This window comes from Athene cunicularia, assembly GCF_003259725.1.
Source record: "Athene cunicularia isolate RWA chromosome Z unlocalized genomic scaffold, athCun1 chrZ_part2, whole genome shotgun sequence".
Taxonomy (NCBI): domain Eukaryota; kingdom Metazoa; phylum Chordata; class Aves; order Strigiformes; family Strigidae; genus Athene; species Athene cunicularia.
This window is the reverse complement of record NW_020799143.1, coordinates 6,699,045-6,712,894: the sequence shown is the minus strand read 5'-3', so window position 1 is coordinate 6,712,894 and position 13,850 is coordinate 6,699,045. Positions and strand designations below refer to the sequence as shown.

Sequence of the window (13,850 nt, the reverse complement as noted above, 5' to 3'; positions counted from 1 at the left end):
TCTGCCTCTTTCTGCTCTGTTCTTCATCCCTAATTATCCTTTTGTGTTGGGGTGAGGCACAGTAGCCTGTTTCTGTTAATCTCCCTGTAAGTTCATCACAGCTGTGTGTATTTCTAGAGTGGGTATATCATTCCTGAGTCCCTGACTCTGTGTTATCTGGATCTGCAGTTTTCTTGTTAGGACTGACAGCAAGTGACCTTCACGTGTGAGCTATAAAATTTTGCTCTTCATCTATGTGAAGACCTTAAGCTGTGTCTTCTCTGTGCATCGAAAACTTAAAACCTGGTTTATGTGTTAGATATAGAGCGTATTTTCAGATCTTTTCAGCCTTTATGCCTTGTCACATAAGTGATAGGAAAAATATAAACGCACAATCTTTGACCTCATTTCAATTTTTGACCTCATTTCTGTTAGTTTAACTGATAGGTTACTGTAATGTGACTTTTCAGATATTTTACTACTGAAGACATCATGTACATACCTCACACACAGCAGTCTGATGCCCAAAAACTTTCATTGCTTCTGAATATTTGTAGAATGAAAGCTTAGTCTGCAATATATGCAGTAAATGGAAAGTTTAAGCAAGGCCTCCCAGCTAAACCAAAACCATGTGAAAATAATAAAATGTAATAATGGAAGAGACATTTTCCAGTATAGAAATTACATTGTTTGAAACTGTAAGATGTTTTCCTTCCTGAAAAACAATTTTTTTTTTTTTTTAAACCCTGGCTGATTGAAAGCTGGAGATCAGTGTCACAAAATTAAGTCTTAGATGGTACAATTTAGAATCTAATCTTACATTTATTAGGCAGAGGATTCCTTTGGTTAACTGCTGCATGCAAATACGATAATTTAGGCATGTATGTGGAAAAGGTGTTCCTTCTCCATGTTAGAGTTAAGGTATATAATGCAGAGTTCTTTACTGACAAAAATTTGATTTCAATGCAGTTACATAAAACTTTCACTCTTCTTGTGATTTTTGTAGAACAGGAATTAATGTTTCTGTTTTAAGTCCCCTTTTTGGACCCTTTCTTTTCTTATTGTAAATGCGTACTGAGCTGTGCCACTTTGTAACTGCAGAGCTCTAAGGGCTCCCCAAGGCCATCAGGATCTTGCCAGGGGAATAATTTTCAGGGCAAGCTGCAGTTAGTGCTTTATTAGTATAAAGTGACTGATATTGCTCCTGTATAACCCTGCATCTGATTGAGGTAGAAGAAAGGAGTTTAGTAAGTGATGTCCAATTTCTGACAGTTGCTGGAGCAATTGTTTTTAGTCATTAACCAATACAAGGAAGGTCATTAATGTGGTTTTAACTTTGGGAGACATTAGGTTGCTCACAGATTTGCCAGCATCACAAGCAGAGTAAAGCTATGATTTTACCTCCTCTTGACAAGGTAGACAAAACACAGTTTGAGTGTGGCACTAGGAATAACTGGAGTTCTCTATTGTTTTCTGCCTAGAGATTCATTTCACTTCATTTCTATTAGTGTATCTTAGATGATGAAAACTTTTAATGTGCTGAGTATCTTACAATATAAACCAACAAACTTTACTTAAACTACAGATCTTCAATTAGTTAAGCAAAAACCATTCCAACCAAAGAACTTTCTATTGTTTCATTTTCTGGGATAGTAATTTTTAAAGAAGTAGAGTCGTTTCCTTCTGCTGTAGTAGTATTTCAGCAAATTTCCTTTTTATTAATGCCATGACTTCCAAAGGTGTAATTTTCTTGCTGCATATGCTGTGTTGTTACAGTTCCCTTCTGTCTCTATTGACAGTCTGCTGTATGAAGTTACACTGCTTGTTGTCTAAATCAAATATAGAAAGTTCAAAATTACAGTGAACTGAACCAAAAGCGTAGTTACTTGTGGTGTGTGCCTATTTCTAAAATACAACACCATAACAAGCAATGGGTTTTTTTATGCTTTCATGTATTGTTAAGATTTTGTCGGTCTTTTAAAAATACAGCGCTGTGATTTTTTTTTTTACTCTGTCTCACCTCACACTTTACATTTCAAGAAGAAAAAAACAAATATAAGGAAATGTCTAGAATGGATTAGGAGAAGAAGGGGTGGGGACTGCATGTAAAAGTAGAATTCAAACGCAGAAACTTGTAACAAATCCAGCTTTACTGAAATCTAGTGGAAAGATTTCTGTTCATTTCAATTGCATTAACTAAGGCCTCTGAAGGAGGAAGGGGAAAAGCCCTTAAATGCATGGGATATGCTTTTGCTTCTGCACTGGCTTCTAGTAACATCTGCCAATACAGTGACATTCAGACATGAATTAAGTACATTTATGGAGATGCTTTCTGAAGGAAAGCCTGAAAGGAAAGATACCTCTCACTAGACTGGTGTACATAATTAATCTGTTACCCCAAAAGAAGGGCTCTTCTCCCAGTATGCAAGCCAGTACACAGAGGGTTAAGGTATTTTTTTAATCCATGTCTGAACAGAGATTGGTGCTAGGTGGTAATTCCACAAAGCTTGCACACCACACAGAGGAATCCACAGCCTATTTATCTTGTTACATGATTGGTAAAAACCTAGCTAAATTTACATTCATTGGTCTGTAATTAACCATTGCATTTGCTATGGGTTAATTATATTTCAGTTAGCCTCACTTGCTGTGTAAATTAGCATGCATGCTCCCTGTGTAATGTGTAAGCATCTTTACACGTTGTCATTAGTCTTAGAGAGAATTTTATTGTTAAACTGTTGAAGCTTGTGGGGTGTATCAGTAGTGTTAGTTACATCACTGCTCTGGGTGGTTTTAGTGGTTATAGTTTTGATAGCTATATAATTTATATAATTATTCCCAATTTTTAATACTTATATTTAAATATTCCTAAATTCTTACACAGGGGTGTGCAAGCAAGCTTAGTAAAGATATGCTAACTGTTGTGCTGTTGACAATGTTGTGTATGTGTAACTATATATGCTTATACATGAATATAAAGAAGGTATTTTATTTTTAATATAAGTAATATAAATGTGTTTACATTTGTTTATATTTTGCATACTTTTATATAAATAATTACATATTTTATGTCACTGCTGTCACAGAGAATGATCTAACTCCTGTAAAGCGCATGAAGAGGGTCATCAGACAACACAATTGTTGAATTGTTGTTTTACCTTGGGTGTGTGCATGTATGTTCTGTGTACACAGGGCTACCAAATTAGAGCTGAGAGAGAGTGAAAAGAAGTCTTTGGATATTATTTGTGTTTTCTTTTGTAATGTTGTGCTAGGGCTGAATGGTTGAGTGAGAAGTAAAAGAGGAGAAGTATAGGTATATTGTTCAATAACACCTGAACAGTTCTTCTCATGGAAACTTGATGTTGAAAAATAAGATATTTGTTTGTTTATTTTTTCCTTAAAGGGCATAGCCATTCACTGTAAGCCTTATTTTGATTAATACGAAGGAGTTTAATGTAACTGTCTAAATCTTGATCCAGCAAGGATGAGTGTGGAAGTCACAAAACTGTGTGTCTCTGTGGTTGGGGGTTAGACATATGTCAGATACTTGAAAATAATTTTATTCTTCTGTTTTCTCCCCTTGTGTTTTTTACATGCCCTGATACTTTTCACCATGTCTGTTCTGCTACCAGCTCCCTGACAAATTTTGTGTTTGAGGTTGGATCTTATAAAATGCAGGCAGCTGGCAGATATAGTATTCAGAAGTACTGACTTTTGAGTATCCCACTTAATTTTGGTGAGGGTGAAATGTGCAGTGTATGTGTCCTTCCTTCTTTGCCATGACTTCATTGTCTTTCCCTGTGTACAGCCTTCCCCCTCAGGGAGTGCCCTTCACAAGGCTGGTAGCATACTGCAGTCATCACTCTCTCTTCAGCTGGCAGAGAGATGAGAGTCTTCTGTCTTTGCAGATTCCTAGGGAGCAGCTGAAGACAATGAAAATAGACTTCTTGGGTTCAGTTCTGCACTGCTAAAATCTGGCAGAAATCCCAGAGAAGCTACTGGGAGTTTTGATTAAGAACAGAATTCAGGTTTAGGACCACTGTTTTCATTTAAATATCGATCTGGTTTTACTAACTAAACACTAACACTGAACTGGCCTATAAGAAATAAAAAGGGAAACTGAAAGACAGAGGCTGGAAGATTTTTCTGTTACTCAGCTTGAAACAGTCCAAAAGAAAGCTTCATGTAACTGGTGAAAAGCATACTGGACTTCAGAATTAAACTTATTTTAATGATTTTGACAGTGAAGTCACATCGGTTATGTCAAAGAAAGTATTTAGTTGTAAACTATTGTTCAACTTAAATGAATTAAATATGAAGGTTTAAAATTCTTTAAATTTGGTCTGCTTTGAATTTTCAACCATATCTGTCTTCATAAGCATTAGTTACGCAATGTCTTTAAAAGCTATAGTTACTCCATTAAGGTTATACAGAAAAAAGTATTATCAGGGATATAGTTTGTTGAAGCCAATCAAGAGCACATTGCATGCAAACTTGCAGAATACTGGAGTGCTGGTTTATTCCACCTCAGAGTAATAGCTTGGTATATGAGAAATGGCAGTAAATTGTTTCTTTATTGAGATGAAATGAATCCCCTGAATTAGCTTCTGTCCTATATTTTGAGTATTAAAAGATACACAGCTTTGTAGTGTCCCACTGAAAATATTGTATAAGCCAAAGAGGTAGATCTCTAAAGCTCTTTTGTTTTGCTAAGCCAAAATCAGAGATGTGAAGCAGAAACTGTGCTTCTGCCTCTCCACAGAGAGAACTCTAGTAAATAGTAACTGGCTAGGTTTTACTTAATTATAATCTCAAAGTATCAGGATAGTCTAGACAGTCATCTGTATTGGAAATGTTTCTTGCAAGCTAAATGTGGTTTGTTTTTTTTTTTCCTAAGAGCAATATGTGAAACCATTGTTTTTCCTACTTACATTAACAACATTGCATTCAACTGGCTGTGTGTGGATTTAATAGGGTTTCTGATCTGATGAGGCTTTTTGCATGTTTTTCTTAATTTACACAGGAATTGTTTATAAAATATTTTTCCTCCACTTTTTGTGAGTATGGATGTCTTATGAACGCCTTCCTAAAATGGCTGCTAAGAAGAATAAAGTTAGTGAGGGAGGCTCCATGGCTCTAGTCATTCACTTTTATCTAATTTCAACAGAGGCTCCATCATACATTTATGGTGGCTAACTTTGTTTTGACTCTGGGTTGTGGCCAGCTGGGGTCTAAGATGTGAACATTACATCCTTTTATGTCTTCCTTCTTATTTTTGACTTCACAAAGTAGTACGCAGATTGCCAGAGGATTGGAAAACTCATTAGGCCACTTCTCCACCTACCAGAGAACTTTAAGTTACTTCTAGCCGCTTTTAAGTATTGCAGTTATAGCAAAATGTATATTTGACCTTTAAATTGTCCTGACTGCTCTTTCATGCTCAGCTAACTGAAATGTGTCCTGACATACGTAGTGAGATTAGAGTTTTTGAGAATAATTTGCTGTTCTGCAAACCCTTCTACATGTGGGACGTCTTAGCCAGTACAAAATGCCCCACTTTCTTTACTGGGATTGGTTTCTGGCATGAGTAATGACACCTAACTCCAAAGCAAGGGGGTGAGAATGGGGTGGGGGAGTTTACACTGTGCTCTTCACACTGATCTTCAGTACTCTTAAAAGTTTATTGCATCTGCATACCTGAATCTTTAAACTTCCTCTTTGCTGACAAGGGATTCTGTTCCTTTGAGGTTGAACTGAATAGCAGTGATTTCCTGTAGAGGAGAGCCAAAAACTTATGGAAGATGTAATTGAAGTTTTCATATTCTGGTCCATGTTTTCTTTGCAGGCACATAGCAAGGTATTGACTTCTTAATTCTTGGTATATGAAGGAATTAAAGAATATAATGTGCATTTGTCTGGCTCTCCAGAGTCTGTTTTAATGAGTAGTATCTTTTTCTTTTCATCATATGGGCAAATCTTGTCTTGTCAATGAAATGTGAATACCAGGTTTTGGTCAGGGTGCAGAGTTTCAACAGAGGTAAGGAGAATCCTTTCTGTCATTGAAAATCAACAGAAAAGCTTTCTGCACTCTCCTGTTCCACCTGCAAACCTTTGTTGGCAGTACAGCATGCACTCCCAATGAAGATTTAAATGCTTCACTTTAAATGCTTCGCTTCACTCTAGTCTTCTGAAATTTGGTGGACTTAAGTCTTATCCTTGACTATAAGGTGGAGAGGAAGATCTCTGACTTCCCTTCCATTAAAGTTTTGAGGTTTGAGGCTTGAGACTTTGAGGACAGGTATCATTTGTTATGCTGTAGTTCTGAAGCGGCTGACTTGTGGACCAGAGTGCCAATATTCTTGGAATTCCTGTAACTCAAACAAGAAACATAAGAGGAGCGAGCAGTAGGCAGCATGATAGTACTTCACTGCTTTGAACTCTACAGACATTTCAGCAAAGACGTAGGAAGCTGATGTTAGGATAATAGTTATGAACATCTGACTCTTGCAAAAAATTATTCTTGTGGGGTTTTTTTATCTCCATGTATACTTTGCATAGAGGTAATTCAGCCTGTAACTTGTAATAACTGATGATTAGTATTTAATTGTGTTTCAGCTTGTGTGTTTGCTCATAGAGGTATTTCATTAGAGTCCATTATCCAAAATCGCATGCAACCTTAGTACCAGGGCTTATGGAAGTATAAGGAAATATATATGTATTTAGAAAAAGCTCCATACAAACTAAAACTGGCGACCTTGCTGGATCCAAGATTCAGGTGTATTTATTTCCCAGCTTTTATTCTGCACTTGAAACTTTGTAGCGGTCAGTGTTATGATACTGCTGTTGGCAAATGGCAACAGTTTCTTCCAATAAATTTGTAAGTGTTTGGAAATACTTTACTTCTGAAAGCAACTAAATCCCATAAATGACAAAAGCAAAGTATTTCCATGTTTCTGTATTTCTCTGATTTTTGTGCATATTTATTATTCAAACTGGTTTGTGTCTTTAAAATTTTAGCCTTATTTTCTTCAGTGTTCAAGGTGATTACAGAAAATTGCATTGTATTTTAGTAATACTATTGGTTATTTGGTACTTTGCCATCCTTTTCGATGTGCTTAGGTGTGTAAGAATTAATTATTTTTAATTTTAAAAAAAGTTTTAAGATCTGCAGATAATATTATACTAATACTTTATCTGCTTACAACTGACATAATATCGATTATATTAAAATGGATGTGCAAACTCTGGAATGTTGTTTTTGGAAAATTGCTGCTTTCCCTGTTCCAGCAAGAGGAAAATGAGAATGTGCTTAGAATGGACATGACAGAGTACTGGTGGAAACTGGATTTTTGCTATAAGCTACAAAGCCCGCATACACTGCTGCATTAAACACGTGCTTTTTTTCCCTCCTTTCATTTAGCTGCCGTCCACTCACTTTTAATTGCAATGTGTATATTAAATTGCCTAATCGATCACAGGAATTTGTTTGCTGGGAAGTATTGCATCACAGGAGCTAGTCAAAAATGGTCATGTGGGACCAGTAGAACAGCAGTAAAAACTCATCCTGAAACTGAAAACTGTCAGCTGTAAAAAAATGTTCAAACTTTCCTGATATATTTAACATAAATGTTCAAAACCTTTTTAAACTGATCTTTTCTTCTTTGCTATTACACATCAGAATGAATTTTATGAAAATGTGTTCAGACAGTGACTAAAGAATCTGAATGAAAATGTTTAGACGACTTTTTTGTTTATTGTTTATGTTAATCATAAACTCAATTGTATTAATTAAGGACTTGACACACAAGTTTTATTATAAAAAAAAAAAAAAAAAAGCTTTGGTTTATGTGAACTTCTTAGTTTAAATAGCTGTATTGCCCATAGACTATTTTTTCAAAGAGAAATCAATAGATTTGCCAAGTCCCTTTCATTTTCCAAGAGACTAGCTCTCATTTTCAGCCAACAATCTTTTTTCCATAACTTGCTGGATGTCACCTTTGAAAAAAATGCTTTTTATTTATATCAAGCTTGAATCAGTACAATTCATATAACTTCCTGTTACCTTTGAAAGCTCCCTTATGGTGAACCCACAGTGTTGGCAGCTAAACATTACCTCAAAAAGAACAGTATTCCAGATTAGGATGATTAAAATATTGAAGGAAAAACAATTTTGGATAATCTTAAATAAAACAAACATATATATCTTTGTAATGTTTAAATATCTTTTTGCATACTGTGACTTATGATCTCCAGATGTTGGAAGTTGAACAAGGAGAATAATAGTTGCATATGCATACATTTCAGATTTGTGGTCTGAACTCAAGTACAACTATAAGTATTACCAACCCTTTCAGAAACCCCTGCTCTCCCATTTTTTGGCAGCACAAGGTCTGGGCAATGCTGTTGTTTATGTAGAATCAGTAGGAGAATGGGGTATGCCTTGCTCTTCCAGTCCTGCTGATAATATGGTAGGAGTCACACATTGTGGGATTTCTTATTGCAGGAAAATTGAGCTCAATTATGCTTTTAATTATTGAAACATATAGATTTAACATTAGAGAGGATAAAATTCAGACACAGGTTCTTTGAAAAATCTCATCAGTAATCAAGGACCAGGTGCTCAACAAGCAGCAAAGATAAGTTTCAGGTTTATGGAGATCTCTGAATGTTAGTAGAAATTATTGGGAAATTTACCACATCATCCTGTCAGAAGTGTAATAAAGGCACTTGCTTCTCCAACATGTTTTCTGTTCGAGCATCTTCTAGCAAGGTGAATTTAATTTCAGATCTTTGCCAGTGTAGACCTGATTTCTCCACTCTGAAGGCTGCCTGAAGTGGAATCCACTCTCTTGGACTTTCACTCAATGTGCTTTTTTCTCTTTTGGAAGGGAATAAAGTTCCTGGTAAACCTCACAGCAGGTACTACTTTCCAGCATTCAGATGCCCTGTATTAAGTTGTTTATCTAATAATGCTGATGTATAAAATGAATTTTTGAGATATCAATAATAATCTGTTTACTACACTTGAGCCTGCAAATGACGCAATAGAAGTTGAAATTACTTATTTTCTCATTCATTAATATTTGCTAAATCATACTTATGGGACAGAGGTTCTATAAAAAGTCCTTATGAAAGGCAAATTTGCTTAAGTTAACCAGATTTATCAAGTATTAGGTTTTGTTCTTTAATTGCCAGGGGTAGGAGGTCATATCTCAGATGTCCTCTTTTACTCAGTCCTCAAGTGATTCATGCTAATAAATGTACTTAATGTTTTCAGTATTTTGGTTTTAGTAATAGAAGTATCAATATTTCAAATAGCTTATAGTTAAAATTACTTAACTCCAGACACATTTCTTCCTTATTTAGTTATGTTTCTGTGGAATTTTGTTTAAATAAAAATGAGACTTCACAGTTCCTTCCTGCTAATACTTTCTAGCACTCACAGACATGAAATCCAGGATTTGTGATAATTTGTTGTTCCAGCACTGCAGTCTATGTCCTTTTAACCTTCCAGAGCTTTCAAATAGGCTTTATGTAGGTGCCGGAGATGCTGCACCATGAATAGTACTGTTGGGCTTTACACAGAAACAATATTTTGGTATTGGGAGCCTTCACTTAAAATTTCAGTCTGCTTTCCCATAAAAAGAAACTGCAGGTTTTCATATTCTACCATATAACTTGCAGTGAGCATTTCAACATGTCAAGGTGCCTTTGTACTTTTTTTTTTTCCTATGTCTCACTTTTTCTCTTTTTATTTACCCCAGAAGAGGTAAAATTTTCACAGGCAAGAGTAGTTAGTTAACACAGTATGAAACTGTGGAGGCTAAGAATGACAGAATTCAGGTAGAAATTGAATCCTGATATTTGTACCAAAACATTTTAATGTTTTGTCTTGAAGAACAAAAAATGGTAGTTGGGATGTTAAACATTGTGTTCAGGTTTTGAGCTAGTGGGTGTTAGACACCAGGAGGAAACTTAAAGTGACAGACAGATTATCCTATGTCTACATACAGCAGGCTTTTACATCTTCATCTGAATCATCTGGTTTTAGCTAGAGGTACAGGAAGTAAAAATAGATGGATATTGGACCATACCCAACAGTAGAATTCTCATGTTTATAATCCTTGTGGCAGGCTCTCTGTCAAACAGCCTTTGTAAAATTACAGGTAGAATTAGAACAGACTTACAATTTTATAAAAGAATGAAAAAGATCACAAGAACCATGATAGTTGGATAGTCCCATGTGTGAATACCGAATGCATGCTTCTGTGAAATAATAAAAATGCTGTAGTATAGTTAAATTTAGAAGTTCAGTATGCTGTTTTCAGGGAGCTTTTTATGTTGATGCCAATAAAAAAGTACTTCTTATTAAATTTAATTGTATAAAAATTTGGATTGTTGATAAAGGTTGTTATTTTTCAAGACATGGTGTGTATTGGATATAATTTTCTGAGGTTAAAAAAAATGCATAACACATGTGCTGAAAATTACTTTCTTTCACCAAAGCAGTTAACCTTTCTGTGCAACAAATGATTTATAATGTATGTTCTAATCTGTGTTTTTTCTGGCAAAATTATTCCAGCAGAAATGCTAGGAAAAGAGCAAATGAAGAAACACCTAACAATAAGACAAGAAAACCCATATGGAAAAGATGATTGAGTCATAAACTCTGTTTTTTAAGGTCAAATAAACCATTACAATAGTGTAGTCCGACTGACTGTGTAAAACAGATCATAGAATCTCACACAGTCATTTCTGAATCAAATCCACAGCTTCATTTGAAACTACAGAGAATCTTCAGAATGGCATCTAGGTTTAGTATGTTTGCTTCCCATAAGTAAAAATATACTAAGTGATTAGGGACCTTTGGTGAACAGATGTACTTTACTATTAGCCCTAACATGCTTACCTTCACTTCATATTGTAAAATCTTACATTTTCCTCTCAGGATAGAAAACCAGCAACTACTCAGATTCTTTACCTCTGGACTTCATTTTAGATAAATGGGATGGTTAGAGATTTCTAAGATGGATACATTTGTTATTTGTTAATATTTTAAATTATTAAATTAAATATTATAAATATAATTTTTAAATGTGAACATTACTATCAAGCATGTTTCTGAAATCTTAAATTATTCTTCTGACTCTGCATAATTTTTCCAGTTTTCCAGCATCCCATTTGGAATGCAGTAGCCATAGCTGTGCGAAGAACCACTTTTGCTGGGTGCAGGGAGCAGGATACTTCCCTGTTGTGATCTGGAAATGGTCTGTTGCTAGGTTTCTGCTTCTGTAGCCCAAGGTTGTATAAGCTGCACGTTCTCTTAGGAGCTCACGATCTGTTGCTTTTATGTCATTATTCTGAAATATCATTCAGCATCTCATCATTTTGGGTTGAATTTATTTTTATTTTTAAATCTACCTGAAAGTTTAATAATAGTTTCATTTGTTCTTCTGCTGTTTAAGTTGCAGTAGTCAGAATTTCGGATGCCCTCCTGCAGACTTAACACTGGGAGTTTCTTAGTTATAGAACCTGAACATTGTTTTATGCATTCTCTGTTCATGAAGGTATGGGTAGGCACATACATACAGGTTTCCAGAGCATGTGTTTTCTTACTCAGTAGGATATATTAGCCAATATGTGTATTAGATATCACTCCTTCTTTTATCTAACTCATTCACGTTCTCTTGCACAAACACTCTTTTTAGTCTGGTTATGTTCTCTAATCCTGCTTTCAAACACACCCTCCAAACTGACCTTTTCATTACTAATATTGACAGAGTATATGCATAATCATGTCTTGTGGGAAGGTAATTGAACTCAAATACAGTTCACAACTCAAATTTAAGTTCTAAGTTTAATCTTGTCTGATTGAATTCCAAACTTCTTAACATGGAGGGTCTTTGACCGGGAATATTCCTATCCATCACCAACCATCAAACAGAAAAATATATAATCTGTATTTCTACTCGTACTGTAATTGCTTCGTGTTATCCAAAGACTGGTCCTATTAAAAAAAGTATACCTCAGAGAACAGGTGCTATAAAAATACAAAACTGTCCAGCAAAACTATTTATTTTCTGAATAGGAATTGCAAAGTGATCTGGAATGTCAAGTTCATTGGTCCTGATGAATGCAAGCTTTGGAAATTTTAGAGATGCAGAATAAATCATTTGATTTCAGACATTCCCCCATGAAGAACTGGATTCCATTTGAGCGCATGGAGTAAGGAATGCATGACCAGCCATCACGCTTAAGTTCTGCAGAGGAATTGCACACTGAGTATCCCTCCAGGGATGTCTATCTGGGCTGATGGAGAATACAAGTTCAGAAATAGGACAGAATTTGGTATTTCCATACAGATCTTTGTGGATCCAGAGGTCATGCTCCCTTGCATTAGTGGAAATCTGGCTTTCTTCTGATAGTGATTATATTTTATAACAAGACTGTCAGTGTTGCTAGTGTCTTATACATGGTTTACCCATACACATCCTTTCATCTTTTGTCAGCTTCCTGTTTTTGAAAATCTCATTCATGAGGAGTCTAAAATCAATCTTAATTTTCAGGAAAGATTAAATATTAATCTTACTGCAGTCAGCACTTGGGCAAAAATTCTGCAATGTGCAGGTTACAGTAAGTCAGCTCTCAATATATAGAGTAGACCACAGACTTTCCCAGAATCTGCCTATTATTTATACTTCAGTCATTAACGACAAAAATTAATTTAACAAACTCTTTTTAATCAGATCTATTAGTATCATATTATTGGTATATATAACTCAGTTGAATTAGAATGGAAGTCTGCTCACCGAGCAGTAGTAAAAGCTTTTTCCATGCATATGAACCTCATTACTTCTGCTGTGTGACATAGAGGATGCTTTTACAGATAATATTAGGCAATAAATTACAGTACAGGTATTTGCTAAAGAGTGCAGTACTGTTTTCCAAGAATGAAATAGTGTTGTCATTGAATTCAATAGCCAAATCCCATTGGTTTTCACTGAAGCCAGGATTTAATTCCATTTCTTTCAGTTCTTAAATTCTGAGCAGTTCTGTTTTTCTTCTGATAGCAGGCTGACCAATGCTGATAATTTGCATGTTAAATGCAGTTTATCATGTATTCACCACAGTCTTTGTAACACCTGAGTAAACTTTATATGAAAGAAGTATAGTCATAATCTGTGATGGAGTCTTTTCCTTACCCCTTAACTAAAATCCAGACAAGATTACAGTGAGTTACTGGAATTTAAATCTTTGATATTTGAAGTCCATGTTTCAAATATTTTTCATTCATATCACTTTCTTCTGCTATCAGTCATCAGTATTTTATGTTAAAAATTCATCTCTCTGATTTGGCAAGGGCCTTGGATGTGATTAAACTGAGACCATTGTAAAGCTGCCTGTTTTCTAGTATGTTGGGTGAGAGACTACTGAAACCTTTTTCTAATGGACAGGATTTTCTTTTTATAATGTATGTATTTTACTAAAAGTACTATCTTTGTAGCTTGATGGATACAGGGGAAGCTCAAACATATAGCTGTGGAGGTTATTTTCTAATGAAAATCAAGGAAGATTAAATTTCACAGACCTTACCAAGTATTTAAGATCATTTAATCTTCTTTTATTGTTAGGCATTTTTGTTATGGATACTTATGTATTTGCTTAAGTTTAAATAAAGTGAACAACCCAGCTGAAATTAACTGTCAGTGTGTACAGAAAACAGTGTGCAGAATTCTTTCCCAGACTGATACTTGAATGAACATTGCCAAAGATAGGGAGCAGAACATTTATTTCTCTTTGAGCTAGCTTTTGCTTTAAGAGACTTGTGCCTTAGTGCAAAAAAAGCTTAATATGAAGTCTCACCGGGAAGA

The 13,850-nt window shown here is 35.2% G+C and overlaps 1 protein-coding gene across 1 annotated transcript in view; it reads left to right on the top strand.

Annotated features, from left to right (window-relative positions):
- Window positions 1–13,850, top strand: part of FBN2 (fibrillin 2) — a 171,695-nt gene that overhangs the window by 22,829 nt on the left and 135,016 nt on the right. The gene's annotated exons all lie outside the window — the stretch shown is intronic.